Source organism: Octodon degus, unplaced genomic scaffold (genome assembly GCF_000260255.1).
Source record: "Octodon degus isolate 3935 unplaced genomic scaffold, OctDeg1.0 scaffold00021, whole genome shotgun sequence".
Lineage (NCBI taxonomy): Eukaryota > Metazoa > Chordata > Mammalia > Rodentia > Octodontidae > Octodon > Octodon degus.
The window spans coordinates 3642718-3650536 of NW_004524597.1; the positions used below are offsets into that span (position 1 = coordinate 3642718).

The 7819-nt window shown below is 41.0% G+C and overlaps 1 long non-coding RNA gene across 1 annotated transcript in view; it reads right to left on the minus strand.

The window, feature by feature from the left end:
• The window catches only part of LOC111815783, a 6673-nt gene extending 5928 nt beyond the window's left edge, over positions 1 to 745 (minus strand). Inside the window, exons 1-2 of the long non-coding RNA XR_002820425.1 lie at positions 657 to 745; positions 292 to 476 (exon numbers count right to left, since the gene is read on the minus strand). This is a non-coding gene — a long non-coding RNA (uncharacterized LOC111815783). The remainder of the gene's footprint in view (positions 1 to 291; positions 477 to 656) is intronic.
• Positions 746 to 7819: the final 7074 nt, after the last annotated feature.

Genomic DNA, 7819 nt, shown 5'->3' on the forward strand with positions numbered 1-7819 from the left:
AATTTTAATTTTAGATGATTTATTTATTTACTTATTTATTTATTTATTATTGCTTCAGTATTTTAATAGAAGAAGTGTGCACTCAGGAACAACTGATTTTCAGTCCTAAGTACAGCATTTACTTGATCTGATGTCCGCCCCGCATCCAGGCCCCCCAACATGACAGGCTGCTTTAACTCCCTAAGTACAGGTTTCCTTGCTTCATCAAGTCTTCATCTTAAATTCACTGACCATTAACACCAGCCTCACCTGAGAGAATGCTTCTACCAAGGAGAAGAGGTCGTAACTTACAGGGTTAATTACCAAGGGAGTCCCGCTGGAGCGGCTGCCTGTAGTATGAGCTTCTTTCAGACAGGGGCAGCGTGCAGCCATGAGCCCTAGGTTCCTGCCATTGCTGACTAGAACACCATGACGTTAGGCTCAGGAGTCCAAACAGCAGATGGAGGTCTATACAACTAGTGAAGCCATCACAGGAACTGTGGAAGGTAATGGGGAAGTGAATGTTCTCAGAAGCAAGGCTGGAATCCTAGAGAGTTTTGAACTGATATGCTTGGATCAAAGCTTACTTAATCCTTCACAACTCCTCTTCCTCCTCCTCTCTTCTCCCCTCCCCTCTCCCTCCCCCCTCCCCCTCCCCCCCTCATCCTCCTACTTACTTCTTTCAGTGGTATTCACCCTCCAGGTCATCCCTTTATTCATTGACATAGGCTGTCTCAGTTACTGTTCTCTCATTTCTGGGACAAATTCCTCAAAATGGAGGAAGGAAAGATTTATTTAGCTCACATTTACTGAAGGTTTCAGTCCATACTCAGCTGACTCCAAGGCAGACTGGCACATGGCAGAGGGCAGCAGTTCATGGTGGCAGAAGGCAGCAAAACAGCAAGAGCAAAAGGGAGAAGTAACAGCAACAATGGCAACAGAGTGAGCCTATCTCCATTAAATTGCATTCAGGCTATCTGCCCCAAGCTGGGTACAGTACTCACACCCATAATCCCAGCAGCACTTACACCCATAATCCCAGTGTATCATGAGTTAATCACAAACTCTAGAAGTCCACCCCATAACTGCATGAAGCTTTAGGGGGAGAACTAGGCACAAACCATAACAAAGGTGGAACAATAACTCACTAGGATCTCTGAACCTGGGAAGCACTGTAGGTCAGCTGTATTTGAGTCAAAGTCAGCACTGAAAAGTGAGTCAGATGCCAGAGATTGGAGTCTCGGATGGACTAAAGCTCATGGCAGTTGAGCTGCAGAGTAACAGGAATATGGTTGACTCCCTCATGGGGAAATGAGACCATCTTCCTTGCCCCACAGAACGATGCCCAAGATAACATCATGAATCCATGTTTCTGTTTGGGCAAATTAAGCATAGCTAAGTGCCTGGGGTCTCATTTACCCTGGGGTGGCTACAGATTTTTTATAGTTATTTCAGTGACATTTTAGGAGATAGGGGTAACGAGTGTGATGGACAGAATTCCATTTTGGACCTTGTCATCCCAAAAGAGTCCTGCCAAGACTTACTGTGGAATTTTAAAGGAAGCCCAGGACTTAGGAAATAGGGTCTTTCTTGATAGCTGCAATGTAGTGCCTCATGTATCACTGTGACTAATGACTCTGTGTGAGGATCCTGACGACAAATCAAAAGTAGGCCTGACAGGAAGATCTGAGGACCTTACAGAGCACTTCAACTGAGGAGACTTGTCATGTATCCACATCCATCTGATTTCTTAACTGTGTGTCACTGATGTATTATGAAGGATTGCACAGACATGAAAGCTACTTCCAAGTTTAAGATCAGTATTTACATTATAGGGTCATAAGCAGTTTAAGGGGGAGGTAGTTTCATCTACTAGAAAAGCTGCTAGTGAAATTGAATTTCACAATCCTCAAAGTGAATATTCACTCATCCTCTGTTTGTTTTCACTGTGGATGATGAGTTATAGAAGAGGGTACAAGGCTTACACTTAAATAGGTTTTTTTAAAAATTTCTATATTTTAATGAAAAATATACACAGTGAAATATGCCAATCTTAAATGTGTATCCTCCAATTTTGCCCAAATCTAATAGTAACCCAACATTCTGTCAAGATGCAGGGCAATGCTGCCAATCTGAACACTCCAGTACCTCCTGCACCCCACCATTTAAGTAGTTTTGAAATGAAGAGAGAATATAAAATAAAATAAAATAAAAAACAAAAACAAAAACAAATGTCAAATGAAATTTGTTGTCTTTCTTTTCTTGATTAAGCAAATTGTGTTTCTGAGAAAAAGAACTAACTTGTTCTTGCTATTATGTTATTTTTAGAGCGGGAAATTTTCCTCGTTAATTGCTTTTTCTTAATGAATCATTGCCTCAATACTCCTGTCTCTCTAAAGTACAGTTTGTCAAAAAGTTCTAATAATCTGATGCTTTTCTATGTTGTCAGATTAATTTTTATGTTGTTAATAAAAGCACACTATCAAGGTATGAATAAATTGAAAAGGAGGACAGAATTACCTCAACAGAGAATAAAACAGACCTACATGATCCTGGATTGGTGGGGGGCATCGTTATCTCTCTGTCTGTCTCTGTCTCTGTCTCTTGGTCTTTCTGTCCCTCTCAAATAAGGACACAGAAAAACCTTTAATTATTTACATAAGTAGGAAGCATGAGGTTTACATTGATATATTCCTACAGTAGATGTATAAGGTATGATAAAAATATGGTTAATGTCTACACTTGAAATATTTATTATAGTACAAGACAAATTGCCATTAATCTACCTCAAAATACTCCTCAAACACTTATCCCATCATTCTTGCCATTTTCTGAAGCAGTTCTGGAGGCCCTTTTTCATGTCTTTACAAGGTATGATAAAAAAAAAAAATGCAGTGTGTGCTCCTGCTAAGGGTCATCCAGTGGAAAGAGAAGCTTTTAGAAGCGTTAGGGTATGACATCACGTGACTTCTAGCTGTTCTCCAAATTCAGAATGACCACCAAAGGTCAGCATGTTGAATTGTTTCAGGACATAAAGGCAGCCGGGACAGTACAAGTGAAAACATTCAGGAAAGGGTTCCACAACTGCTTCAGAAAGCACCAAGAATGATGGTAGAAATGTATCTGAGGCATGGGGAAGTATTTCACAGGTGATTAATGGAAAGGTGTCTTTTACTGTAATGATTTTGGCTCAGAAATAGTCAAATGATGCAAGCCAAGGTGCCTTCTAAAAAAAATTTACAGACTGCATTTTTCAATCATACTTCACGTGTCTCTCTCTGTCTCTGTCTCTGTCTCCCCTTCCCTCACCTTTACCCTCTTCCTCCTTCCCTCCCTTCCTCTCTCTCTCTTTGCCTTAGTTCACTTTAATGCCATTTAGCAAAATATTTTCAGTCTTTCTCCACTCCAGGCACCTGTCAGGATGAACTGTACTTGCCTGTGAATTTAGATGTGGTCTGGAGGCTTACCTTTGTTAGAAACTGAGGAGTGATTTGTGTGGCTCCCAAATGGAAACTTTCCCAGGCAGAATGACAGTCTCCACCCCCACTTTTCCTAGTGGCCCTCTGGGAATGTGGGAAGTACATTCTTCTCGTTTCTGGGAAGTTCATGCAAAGCAGCCCCACCCCATTCTGACCACAGTGGATATATAGTGTGATGAAAAAAGACAAGGGTTGTGCTTTTCCCAACTTAGATTAGGAGGTTATTGGGTACAGAAGCATGACCCATCTTAGCTAATACTACCTTTTCATGCATTTCCTCTTGTGGAACCAAGTTCCAGCCAGTCCTTTTTGATGCGATCAGGTAAACAGCAAATAGCTATTTTTCCTATTCCACTTTAAGTCAATTCCATGGCCCCATGTTCAACAAGCAAAGTATTCTGATCCTTGCCCTTGAATCTTGGTTCAAAAATCAGCAAATGATGCAAACCATGGAATGGGAATCAATGCTAGCAGATACTGGATGATAGGGGCTTCTGGTGACTTGCTATCAGGAGGTGGAGACTGGTCAGAAAAGATGGCCACCAGTGGTGTGGCCTACCAGATCAAGTAGATTGTCCTTTTATGCTGTTTCCTGTCTGTCATGCAGTAAGCAGCTCCTTTCTGCCATGCTCTCCTGTCTTGGAGCCAGCTGGCCATGAACTGAGAATGTGAGCCAAGACAAATACCTCTTCTTTTGAGTTGCAGGTGTCCAGTTTTGTGTCTTATCAATAAGACAGTAGCCCAGACATCAAGTGAGCATAGAGACCTGGTGGCTGTGTTTATCACCACTTGTGAAGATCCTGTCTGGGAATAAAGCCCACTTAGGAAAGCAAGAACAGAAATACAAAGAGGGAAAGACTCGTGATGATACTTTTTAATAATTCAGGTACTTTTTCTTTGGATAGCATTCACTAACACTAATCGATGACTTCTTTCTCTTTTTCCTCCTCTTCCTCTCTTCTTCCCCTTTCCCTCCTCCCCCAAACTCCTCCACCTCTTCTTCTTTCCTTCTTCCCTTGTTATCCTCTTTCTCCTTCTTCTCCTCTTTCTGTTCCCCTTGGCCCTCTCTTCTTCCTCTCTTTCCTTGTCTAAACTTCTTACCATTTGCAATACAAAATCTCAGTGAACATTCTGTACTTTTAGTAATAGAACATGAAGCTCTTGAACTCTTCAACCATATTCATCTAGAGAATAAAACTGAAATCTCCCAGCATGCCCTTCAGTGCCTTTTGGTTTTAGCCCCAATATATACTTCTCCCTTTGCATCTGAGTTATGGCCTCCACCCACTTTTCCTCTTCTGTCTCCTACTGTGACCTTGGATAGTACACTATTTCCTCAAGGACACCCTGAGCTATCTCATGGCCAAGCCCACACTGCCTACACTCTGATGACTCATGATATTTGTCTTCTGCCCTTGACTGTGAGCCCCATTAACCCGGAAGGGGGTAGTATCTTATTTCACTTTTATTTTCCTTAAAGCAGATAGTGATTCCTTTCAGGGCAGGTGCTCAGTAAACAGCTGTGAACTGAACACCGAATTCTGTATTGGAAGAAGTATTTCCATTATACGCAGAACATGCTCAGGCTCCTGGTAAATGAACCTCACCTTTGATTGAGCTTCTGAGAAACTCCCATTTGTCTCTGTTTCTGTACACTCATATTTAATATCTTAGGACTGTGGCAGAAAGCCATGTTTTGTTGTTATTGTTTGGGTTGGACCTTTGAATGCTAGTTCTGTTTCCAGAAGTCAAAAGCCTCTTGATTAATCATAATTAATAGCTTTCAAAATCATTTACCTTGTCTGGTATAAAAAATGTACATCAAACACACATGGCAGTACTAAAAACTTTCATTAATTCTACTCTGTGGCCAGAAAATAAAATCCAGAGAAATCAAATGACTTGCACAATGACACATAGCAGGGGTTCAGGTTGAAGGATGCCTGGTAGGTAATGTCGATGGGAGGAGACCCTTCTTATGAAATGGTATTTTCCCTTTTGCAAAGTAGTGGTGGTGCAGAAGTGTTTAATTTCCTGGTCCCTCACCAAGGCAAGATCCAGGCTGTGTCTGTTTGTAGCATACACACAGAAGCTCTGGTCATAAAGAGGAGGTTTTATGGGGACATATGCTGCTCGCCCAGAAGCAAGGCCGGGCCTGAATGCTATTCCTTGGCGACACCACGATAATATCTCCATCGAGTCCAGGGAAGCCTCTCAGGCCTGCAAGATGCAATTTTGAAATGGATTTCACAGCTGAAAACTATAAGATGACCCAATTTGTCTTTTCCATTTCTGCTTTCTCTCCTATAACTATGGAAATCTGCACCCGCATCTCAGTGATAGGCTGCATAAAATATGCAACAGGACTTAGTGCTCAGATTTGAGAGCTGCAAAATTTAAGGACAGCTGCTAAAATGATCTTGAGCTAGGTAGGAGATGGGAGCAAATCCACAGTAGGGCGTGTGTAGATTTCTGCTCTCCCAGACACAAAGGCCTTTTTCCTCTAAAATCCTAGTCCCAAAGACAAGAGATGAAGTGGATATATGTGCCCCTCATCTTTCCCAAGGAACCTGGGGCTACCCATCCTCCCAAGAATATCCCAGATGGTAAACGGAACTGAAGTTTCCACATAAATTCTCCCCAGGGAATTGGTGGTTGGTGATAGCAGGCCTAATGAAATTTTTTATTGTGGTTATTACATACAATTTGTACAGTATATCATGCACGGAAATTTCTTTTATTCCTATAAATCTGGAATTGCCAGCATAAATGCCCAGGCTTACGAACTGCTACAGAACACAATTACCTCTAGATACAAACTCTCTTTAGGACATAAAAATCGTTGCTACTGAGAAGGCTGAATTGCACTAGCAATTTTGTAAATATTTGAGTGATATATTTCCTTTTGGATAAGTTTTCATAGCCTTAGAAAGCTGTCTCTTTTCTTAATGCTTTTGTTGTTGTATTTTTTTTTCCTGAGTATCACTTTTGGCCTGATTGTTGTTTTCAATCATGCTTAGTAAATCAGACTATCGGACAAATGTCATTTATAAAAGGCTCAGAGCAGCGTGGCCTTCTGCTGGCATTAAGAGGACTGTCTGTGTAGCAGGTTCCTTAAGGATGCAAGAAACAAGAGAAACAAAAGCAAAATTCAGGCCAGTTTTTGTGCTTTTGCCCCCGACATGATCAGCTTTTCAAGGTAGAGTTTTCAGTTTTTTCTTTTAACGAGAGCTGATACATATCCCCTTCTCCTTTATATGCCTTGATCCTTGGGGGCAACTCACTCCTAGATATGCAGGATTGCTTTCTAGTCATGCCTTTCTGCTCACTTTCGAGTGAGGCTTTATTATCAAGTATGATGGTGAAGGATGCTATACTCTTGTATTGATTTTCTACAAGTTCTAATATTGGAGATAAGGAGAGTTCTTCCATCAGCGTCCAGGCAACAGAACAGAGACTGTTCAAACTCCTCATAAGAGCTTCCACAGAAGGCAACAGTGATGGATTACAGACTTCCCTGCAAGTGAGGACAGGCATGTTGTGAGCAGTGTTTAAGAAAGGTGCCTTCATACTAACCAAGAGGGAAATAAGCCCTCTCTCCCTTTCTTTCTCCCTTCCTTCCTTCCCTTCCCTTCTTTTATCCTATCTTATTTCAGGTAATTCTCATGATAACTTATGAATTGTCTGCTGATATTATTCTATAGTTTTCTTTTTCCTTGAAAGTTTTTCTTTTTCCTTTTCTTTTTTTTCTTGAAAATAAAAAGCCAATAAAGTGATACAGAATTTTAAAACAAGATGATAGGAAATTAATAATGATTGTTGTATTGTATATTGTTATTTTCAAAGTCGTTGCTCACATTAGCAGATAGAGGCATATGAAACTGATCAAACAATTAGGCATTTTTTTCAAGTGAAGAAAATCAGGTGTGGTGAGGCAGCCATCCCTAGTTTAAGTCTTGCAGCTCTTGAGTGGCGCAGGAGGGATTGGAACCCAGATCAGTTTGGAGTTGGACACAGCTGGATGCAATCAGCCTTTTCTTTCCAACCCTGCCCTTTCTAAGACTGTGATTCTCCAAGGATTGCAGGATACCACCCACATGTGTTCCTTTAGCTGGTCCACCACTATGGAATGAATAATTGAGAAACAGGAGATTGATAGACCCTCCCTATTTGAAGCCCATGAGAAATTATGCTTGCATCCTATGTGTAGGCAGATAAAGAAGGAATTTCATGAAAGACAATAAAAGTTAAGGGAAGTCTGGGGCCCCATATGGAAAATTCTTGTCAATGTTCACACACTTGTGGTAAATAAATAGGACAAAGAACCAAAATAAGTTGGACAAGAATGTATATTGGTATTT